This window comes from Phyllobates terribilis, unplaced genomic scaffold, assembly GCF_046119375.1.
Source record: "Phyllobates terribilis strain yellow unplaced genomic scaffold, ASM4611937v1 Scaffold_85__1_contigs__length_6476398, whole genome shotgun sequence".
In the NCBI taxonomy this organism is placed as follows: Eukaryota; Metazoa; Chordata; class Amphibia; order Anura; family Dendrobatidae; genus Phyllobates; species Phyllobates terribilis.
The window spans coordinates 4,943,237-4,953,235 of record NW_027362845.1 but is presented as its reverse complement, the minus strand read 5'-3'; the positions used below and the strand labels follow the sequence as shown (position 1 = coordinate 4,953,235).

At 45.5% G+C, this 9,999-nt stretch overlaps 1 pseudogene; it reads left to right on the top strand.

The window, feature by feature from the left end:
• The first annotated feature begins 4,378 nt into the window (after positions 1-4,378).
• LOC141197636 (uncharacterized) lies at positions 4,379-9,669 on the top strand (annotated as a pseudogene).
• The last annotated feature ends 330 nt before the right edge of the window (positions 9,670-9,999 follow it).

The following is a 9,999-nucleotide window of genomic DNA, read 5'->3' as shown; positions in this document are numbered from 1 at the left end:
GAAAGAAGTGTACAGCAAAGTCTAAGCACAAGGAGTGTGCGCTTTGCAGAAATCTTTTGCCTGACTCCAACCAAAAAAAATCTTTGCCAGTCTTGTATAGAGCAGACAGTAGCGGAGGAGACCACTAACTCTGCCACCGATTTAAGATCAATTATCATGGCAGAAGTCCCTTAAATCCCTTTCCCAGGAAGAGGTTCATAGAGGTAAGAAGAGTAAAAGGGCTAGCCAGTGGTCCCGGGGTTACATGTGTCTAGCGTTTCAAATAATGATGACGAATCCTCCTCAGACGGTAACGCTGGCATTCTTTGTTTTCCTATAGATGAGATGGACAAACTCGTAAAGGCAGTTTGGACCACAATGGGGATAGTCAAGTCCAAACTCTAGAAATCAGTTCAGGACATTATGTTTGGAGGCTTGGACCAAAAAAAGCATAGGTCATTTCCTATGAATGAAAAAATCTGCCCCCTAATTTAGAGGGAATGGAAAAGATCTGAAAAGAGAGGCTCCCTTCCCCCATCAATTAAGAGGCGATATCCCTTGTATGAGCCTTCCTTGTCAAACGGGGACAAAGCCCCAAAACTGGATGCAGCCATAGTAAAGGCGGCTTAGATGTACATTGGAGATGTTGACTGGTGCTCTAGAGCCAACAATGGCTGTTACATGTACAGCCAGATCCTTAATAATCTGGTTGGATCATCTGGAAACCCAGTTAAAAGACACAATGTCAAGACTATGTCAGGACACAATATCTTGGCCACTGTCCCACTTATGCGAGGGGCTGCAGCTTTTCTATCTTTTTTTCGGCTGATTCAAGTTTGTTTAGCGGCAAGGTCAGCAGACATTTCAAACACTTATGGTTAAAATGTTGGCCAGGAAAACTCCAGGCTAGAATGAAACTGTGTGCCATTCCATGTGAGGGGGAAAACCTGTTTGGCCCAGCTTTGGAAAAGGCTGGCGATGCTAAAAGGGGATATCCTAACTTGTCCATCCCAGCCTACAAGCGATCATTCTGGAAAAGAAGGTTCACTCGTTGGAAGACCTCCACAGATCAAGACAAATGGAAAGATCAAAGAAGAAAAGGTAGCAGCTTCATGTTCGGAACCTCCTCCCAGGATTCCGAAAGGTCAGTGATTTCCAGCCCAGGTGGGGGGAGACTTTCGTCCTTCTTCCCGGCCTGGGAAAAAAATATCGGGAAACAGTTAGATTCTCGGCCTGATAAAATCTGGTCTAGAAATGGAGTTCCGCTCAGTCCCGCATGGAAGATTCGTGGTAATACCCTCTAGGTCTTTGTCAGCAGGGCAATGGGTCCCAGAGGCTGAAGTCTCAGCTGGTGCAGAAGGCTGTCCTATTAGAAGTTTCAGTGTCAGAAAGATGGAAGGGGTTTTAATCCCCTCTCTTTCTAATCAAGAAACCAGACTGCTCTTTCAGGATGATAATAAATTTGAAGGGCTTTATTAAATTCCTGAGAATCCTTTCATTCAAAATGGAATGTGTAAAATCTGCAATAAAGTTACTCTTCCCAGAAGAGGTGATGGCCCGTTTCCGGGAGAAGAATGTATTGATTATCCTGTATTTGTATAATTTTCTGGTTCTAGGCAATTCGACCCGGCATTGCACTAGTCAGCTAGAGAAGGTGATATCCACCTAAGAATGTTTAGGTTGGCTATTGAACCTTAAAAAGTCAAAGATAGAGCCCCTAAAAATACAGGACTATTTTGGGCTTCTGCTGGACTCAGAGGTGCGGGAGTATCATTTCCCAGGCGATAAAAAAGAAAAGATCTGAGGCCAGATGTTAAGGGCCCTGAAATTCCCCATCATGTCCCTTAGAAGCGCTATGTCCCTTCTAGGTTTCTAACTTTGTGCCTCCCGGCAGTCTTGTGAGCCCAGTTCCATACTAGAGCCTTGTAGTGGGATGTGTTAAGAAATGACATTTCCTTTAGAGGACACCTGGAATGAAGGTTGACGCTATCCCCAATGTCAATGCAGTCCCTCCTTTGGTGGCTGAATGTCACTAATCTGTCCAGGTGGGCTCCCTGGGTAAATAAAGTCACACGGGTGTTCACCACGGATGCGAGTCACAGGGATTGGGGGGCTCATCTAGAAGACGTAGTAAACCAGGGCTTTTGGACAGGGGACAAGAGAGTTTTTTGTTCCTCAAACTTGAAGGAATTACTTGCAGCTGACTTGGCAGTAAGAAGACTCCTATGAAGACTACCATCATGTCAGGGGCTTTTCATGGTTGAGGACAATGTCTGTCACTGACTCGTGGGTCCTCCCGCAGATTCCAAATCTCCTCTCTGGGGCCAATTCACCATCCACAAGTAGCCAATCTTCATTTGATGGCATGGCCTCACCTTTGAAAGAAGGGTGCTCCAGGCTGTGGTCCCTCCCTAAATTCTTAATTTTCTCTATAATTCTGTCATGGTGCTGTCATGGGTGAGTCTGATGAGTTTTTTCGGAACCCATGACAGCACCCTTATAATCCCTCCTGTCACGTGTGTGTGAGCACTTCTTTCACTAGTGTTATAAGTTCACCTTTTTCGTTGTGATTTGTGGTGCGGGTAAGATTTGTGTTTTGGCAACAACCAATGGAGGTCCTATCGCGCGCTGTAATCCAACTGATGCGGAGGAGAGGTGCCAACCTTTTAAGCCTGTAGGTTTCCTGTCCTTGAAGGGCGGATCCCCTCGCTCATGGTGCGGTCATAATCCTGTTATCGGTAAGACTTTATAATGAAAAATCTGAGAACAAAAATTGAAATGCTGGGTGAAATTTTCTGGTTCCGCACTGTATTATCTCAATAATTAATTATATTATTCTGTAAATAAAGTCTAAAAAAAAGTGTTAAACAATGCAAGAAAAAAATCCCCAAATGGCCAATGCTGCCAATAAAAAATAGCTTAATTTGAAAGAAAAAAAACAAACCTGGCATATTTGGTATCACCATTTCCATAACAACTTGTATGTATAAAACGATTTCAATATTTATGTAGCACGATGAACAGACTTAAAAAAAAAGATGAGAAACTATGTCAGAGTTGCAGCTTTTGCTTATTCTGCATAATAAAAAAAAAAATCAAAAAGTGACCAAAACACAAAAAAAACACCATTAAAGACCACAGCTCGTTATGCAAAAATAATTCCCCATATACAAGTAATAGATCACGTAGGCAGAGACCTGTCAATCTAAGACAGCGGACGGAGAGAAGCCGGCGGGGACCCGCCTGTCCGACTAGTCTATTAAAGTATGAATTTCTCTAAAACGCCGCAGAGTTTCAGAATGAAACGTACCTGGCTGACATCATACAGTCAGTGTCTTCTGTACGCAGTCCGCGCATTGGGAGCCACTGGGGACCAACATGGCAGCCACGGGGGACTTTACCAGACCCACAGCTGCAATAATAACTCATGGGGGGAAGCGATGTGTACTTAACTATTTAAATGCCACTCAGCCACTGCTGCTAAAGGCAGATGCAGCCTGTGTAACAAAATTCCTACTTCGCCTCGACCGCATGACATAATTTTAGATTATGTCATTGCACATAGATTAATAAATTCAGTCTTGCATCTGGTTTATTGGCAGTGCTTCACTGTCCATTACCGTACTGCTCCACCGCGCTGCTCTGCCCCACCGCGCTGCTCTGCCCCATCGCGCTGCCCTGCTCCACCGCGCTGCTCTGCTCCACCGCGCTGCCCTGCTCCACTGCGCTGCCCTGCCCAACCGCACTGCCTTGCTCCACCGTGCTGCCCTGCTCCACCGCGCTGCTCTGCTCCACCGCGCTGCCCTGCTCCACCGCGCTGCTCTGCTCCACCGCGCTGCTCTGCTCCACCGCGCTGCCCTGCTCCACCGCGCTGCTCTGCTCCACCGCGCTGCCCTGCCCAAACGCGCTGCCCTGCCCAAACGCGCTGCCCTGCCCCACCGCGCTGCCCTGCCCCACCGCGCTGCCTTGCTCCACCGCGCTGCCCTGCTCCACCGCGCTGCCCTGCTCCACCGCGCTGCCCTGCCCAACCGCGCTGCCCTGCTCCGCCGCGCTGCCCTGCCCCACCACGCTGCCCTGCCCCGCCACGCTGCCCTGCTCCACCGCGCTGCCCTGCCCCGCCGCGCTGCCCTGCTCCACCGCGCTGCCCTGCTCTCTGCTAAAGTGCATTTAACGGTCAACACTGAAATCAGAAAACTGTGTAGTGTCCTAATATCAGTATCTTGCTCTATCGATAGATTGAGATCTATTTTGGCATCACAATTTTAGTTGGTTAATGACTGAATTTTGCTATTTCATATAGATATCCTAATAAATATAACATTAACAATATAAAGATACAGTTACATTATTACAAATATATTTGTTTTATTCTTGGCAGACATCTTTACCGGGAACTCAGAGAGACTTATGATATCCTCAGATTTGAAAGCAGATGATCATGGTATCACACCAGATACATGTGAAGAGCATGTCATTGCTTCAGATACAACATCAGCCCTTCACAACAAAGAACTATTTTATGATCAACAGGTCCTGTCTTCTGATTCATTACAGAATGCTGAGCACAGAAAGGGAGCTAAGAAGCGGAGAGCTCACTCAGGGGTGAAGCCATTTTCATGTTCAGAATGTTGTAAACGTTTTAATCATAAATCAGATCTTGTTATACATCAGAGAATTCACACAGGGGAGAAGCCATATTCATGTTCAGAATGTGGGAAATGCTTTACAGACAAATCAAATCTTCTCAAACATCAGAGAACCCACACCGGGGAGAAGCCTTTTTCATGTTCAGAATGTGGGAAATGTTTTATTCGGAAAGAGCACCTTGATAACCACCAGAAAACCCACACAGGGGAGAAGCCTTTTTCATGTTCAGAATGTGGGAAATGTTTTATTCAGAAAGAGCATCTTGATAACCACCAGAAAACCCACACAGGGGAGAAGCCTTTTTCATGTTCAGAATGTGGGAAATGTTTTATTCGGAAATCAGATCTTGATCGACACCAGAAAACCCACACATGGGTGAAGCCATTATCATGTTCAGAATGCTGTAAAGTTTTAATTGTAAATCAGATCTTGTTATGCATCAGAGAATTCACACAGGGGAGAAGCCATATTCATGTTCAGAATGTGGGAAATGTTTTATGCGGAAAGCGCATCTTAGTAACCACCAGAAAACCCACACAAGGGAGAAGCCTTTTTCATGTTCAGAATGTGGGAAATGTTTTATAGACAAATCAAATCTTCTCAAACATCAAAGAACCCACACCAGGGAGAAGCCTTTTTCATGTTCAGAATGTGAGAAATGTTTTATTCGGAAAGAGTATCTTGATCGCCACCAGAAAGCCCACACAGGCATGAAGCCTTTTTCATGTTCAGAATGTGGGAAATGTTTTAATTGGAAAGTGCATCTTGATTTCCACCAGAGAACTCACACAGGGATGAAGCCTTTTTCATGTTCAGAATGTGGGAAATGTTTTATTCGGAAAGCGCACCTTGATTACCACCAGAAAACCCACACAGGGGAGAAGCCTTTTTCATGTTCAGAATGTGGGAAATGTTTTATTCAGAAACAGCATCTTGATAACCACCAGAAAACCCACACAGGAGAGAAGCCTTTTTCATGTTCAGAATGTGGGAAATGTTTTATTCGGAAAGCGGATCTTGATCGACACCAGAGAACCCACACAGAGGAGAAGCCTTTTTCATGTTCAGAATGTGGGAAATGTTTTTATCAGAGATCAAATCTTATTGAGCATGTGAAAACTCACACAGGGGAGAAGCCATAGTGATGTTCAGAATGTGGGAAATGTTACAGGGGTAAAGTAGATCTCGTTAGACATCAAAGAAGCCACACAAGGGAAAAGCTATTTTAATGCCCAGATTGTGAGAAATGATTTAGTAGGAGATCAAGTCTTATAGACCATCTTAGACTGCAGGAGTCTAGAGGAACTGAAGAGGAGACGGGCTGGTATTGGAGGGAAGGGGGAGGGCAAACTGGGCAATTTCTCAAGGCTCTCACTCTTTTAGGGGCCCTCAGTATTTCTAGTCTGAGGTTAAGACTGCTAAAGACCTTTGGTGACATCACGGTCATGTTACCTTAATGTCACCAAGGTCCTTTAACAGCAGGAGTCTATAGGAACTGAAGAGGAGATGGGCTGGAATGTGCTGTATGTGTGTACCATGGGGAAAATAAGTATTTGAACCTACTTTAACAACTTCATCATCTTACTGTCCAATAATCCTGAACACCTCTATGACACTTTTCATTCTCTCCTTAATCAAACAACACAGGCCCCGACCACCGACCTCAGCGCTGACAATCTGGCCAACTATTTCAAAGAAAAATTTGACCATATCCGATAGGAAATTTTCTCCCAATCCCCAAATGTTATGCATGCTCCTCCCTCCAACATTGGTTCAAAGTCAGAAAATGAGCAAGATACAGTCACGGAAGAAGAAGTGACCAGGCTCCTTGCATCTTCTCGCCCTACCACCTGCACCAGTGACCCTATTCCCTCACATCTCCTTCAGTCCCTTTCTCCAGCTGTCACCACTCACCTACCTAAAATATTCAACCTCTCCCTCTCATCTGGTATTTTTCCCCTCCTCTTTTAAACACACCAGCATACATCCATTACTTAAAAAACTATCCCTTGACCAGAACTGCGCTGCTATCTACAGACCAGTTGCCAATCTTCCCTTTATCTCTAAACTCCTGGAATGCCTGGTCCACTCCCGTCTAATCCGCTATCTCTCAGATAACTCTCTTCTTGACCCTTAAGGCCCCGTCACACATAGCGACGCTACAACGATCCTGACAACGATATGACCTGTCAGGGATCGTTGCTGCGTCACTATGTGGTCGCTGGTGAGCTGTCAAACAGGCAGGCTCACCAGCGATCAGGGAGCAGCGACATCGTGGAAAGAATCTTTCCACGATGTCCTGCTCCTGGTTAGCAGCCTGCTGCTGAAGCAGGAGCAGGCTGGTAACCATGATAAACATCGGGTTACTAGGGGCACACGCGCTCCTAGTAACCCGCTGTTTATCATGGTTACTACTATGCTACCGTGAGCGGTAACCTGTTATCGGTAAGACTTTATAATGAAAAATCTGAGAACAAAAATTGAAATGCTGGGTGAAATTTTCTGGTTCCGCACTGTATTATCTCAATAATTAATTATATTATTCTGTAAATAAAGTCTAAAAAAAAGTGTTAAACAATGCAAGAAAAAAATCCCCAAATGGCCAATGCTGCCAATAAAAAATAGCTTAATTTGAAAGAAAAAAAACAAACCTGGCATATTTGGTATCACCATTTCCATAACAACTTGTATGTATAAAACGATTTCAATATTTATGTAGCACGATGAACAGACTTAAAAGAAAGATGAGAAACTATGTCAGAGTTGCAGCTTTTGCTTATTCTGCATAATAAAAAAAAAAATCAAAAAGTGACCAAAACACAAAAAAAACACCATTAAAGACCACAGCTCGTTATGCAAAAATAATTCCCCATATACAAGTAATAGATCACGTAGGCAGAGACCTGTCAATCTAAGACAGCGGACGGAGAGAAGCCGCCGGGGACCCGCCTGTCCGACTAGTCTATTAAAGTATGAATTTCTCTAAAACGCCGCAGAGTTTCAGAATGAAACGTACCTGGCTGACATCATACAGTCAGTGTCTTCTGTACACAGTCCGCGCATTGGGAGCCACTGGGGACCAACATGGCAGCCACGGGGGACTTTACCAGACCCACAGCTGCAATAATAACTCATGGGGGGAAGCGATGTGTACTTAACTATTTAAATGCCACTCAGCCACTGCTGCTAAAGGCAGATGCAGCCTGTGTAACAAAATTCCTACTTCGCCTCGACCGCATGACATAATTTTAGATTATGTCATTGCACATAGATTAATAAATTCAGTCTTGCATCTGGTTTATTGGCAGTGCTTCACTGTTCATTACCGTACTGCTCCACCGCGCTGCTCTGCCCCACCGCGCTGCTCTGCCCCATCGTGCTGCCCTGCTCCACCGCGCTGCCCTGCTCCACCGCGCTGCCCTGCCCAACCGCGCTGCCTTGCTCCACTGTGCTGCCCTGCTCCACCGCGCTGCTCTGCTCCACCGCGCTGCCCTGCTCCACCGCGCTGCCCTGCTCCACCGCGCTGCTCTGCTCCACCGCGCTGCCCTGCCCAAACGCGCTGCCCTGCCCCACCGCGCTGCCCTGCCCCACCGCGCTGCCTTGCTCCACCGCGCTGCCCTGCTCCACCGCGCTGCCCTGCTCCACCGCGCTGCCCTGCCCAACCGCGCTGCCCTGCTTCGCCGCGCTGCCCTGCCCAACCGCGCTGCCCTGCCCCGCCACGCTGCCCTGCTCCACCGCGCTGCCCTGCCCCGCCGCGCTGCCCTTCCCCGCCACGCTGCCCTGCTCCACCGCGCTGCCCTGCCCCGCCGCGCTGCGCTGCCCTGCTCCACCGCGCTGCCCTGCTCTCTGCTAAAGTGCATTTAACGGTCAACACTGAAATCAGAAAACTGTGTAGTGTCCTAATATCAGTATCTTGCTCTATCGATAGATTGAGATCTATTTTGGCATCACAATTTTAGTTGGTTAATGACTGAATTTTGCTATTTCATATAGAAATCCTAATAAATATAACATTAACAATATAAAGATACAGTTACATTATTACAAATATATTTGTTTTATTCTTGGCAGACATCTTTACCGGGAACTCAGAGAGACTTATGATATCCTCAGATTTGAAAGCAGATGATCATGGTATCACACCAGATACATGTGAAGAGCATGTCATTGCTTCAGATACAACATCAGCCCTTCACAACAAAGAACTATTTTATGATCAACAGGTCCTGTCTTCTGATTCATTACAGAATGCTGAGCACAGAAAGGGAGCTAAGAAGCGGAGAGCTCACTCAGGGGTGAAGCCATTTTCATGTTCAGAATGTTGTAAACGTTTTAATCATAAATCAGATCTTGTTATACATCAGAGAATTCACACAGGGGAGAAGCCATATTCATGTTCAGAATGTGGGAAATGCTTTACAGACAAATCAAATCTTCTCAAACATCAGAGAACCCACACCGGGGAGAAGCCTTTTTCATGTTCAGAATGTGGGAAATGTTTTATTCGGAAAGAGCACCTTGATAACCACCAGAAAACCCACACAGGGGAGAAGCCTTTTTCATGTTCAGAATGTGGGAAATGTTTTATTCAGAAAGAGCATCTTGATAACCACCAGAAAACCCACACAGGGGAGAAGCCTTTTTCATGTTCAGAATGTGGGAAATGTTTTATTCGGAAATCAGATCTTGATCGACACCAGAAAACCCACACATGGGTGAAGCCATTATCATGTTCAGAATGCTGTAAAGTTTTAATTGTAAATCAGATCTTGTTATGCATCATAGAATTCACACAGGGGAGAAGCCATATTCATGTTCAGAATGTGGGAAATGTTTTATGCGGAAAGCGCATCTTAGTAACCACCAGAAAACCCACACAAGGGAGAAGCCTTTTTCATGTTCAGAATGTGGGAAATGTTTTATAGACAAATCAAATCTTCTCAAATATCAAAGAACCCACACCGGGGAGAAGCCTTTTTCATGTTCAGAATGTGAGAAATGTTTTATTCGGAAAGAGTATCTTGATCGCCACCAGAAAGCCCACACAGGCATGAAGCCTTTTTCATGTTCAGAATGTGGGAAATGTTTTAATTGGAAAGTGCATCTTGATTTCCACCAGAGAACTCACACAGGGATGAAGCCTTTTTCATGTTCAGAATGTGGGAAATGTTTTATTCGGAAAGCGCACCTTGATTACCACCAGAAAACCCACACAGGGGAGAAGCCTTTTTCATGTTCAGAATGTGGGAAATGTTTTATTCAGAAACAGCATCTTGATAACCACCAGAAAACCCACACAGGAGAGAAGCCTTTTTCATGTTCAGAATGTGGGAAATGTTTTATTCGGAAAGCGGATCTTGATCGACACCAGAG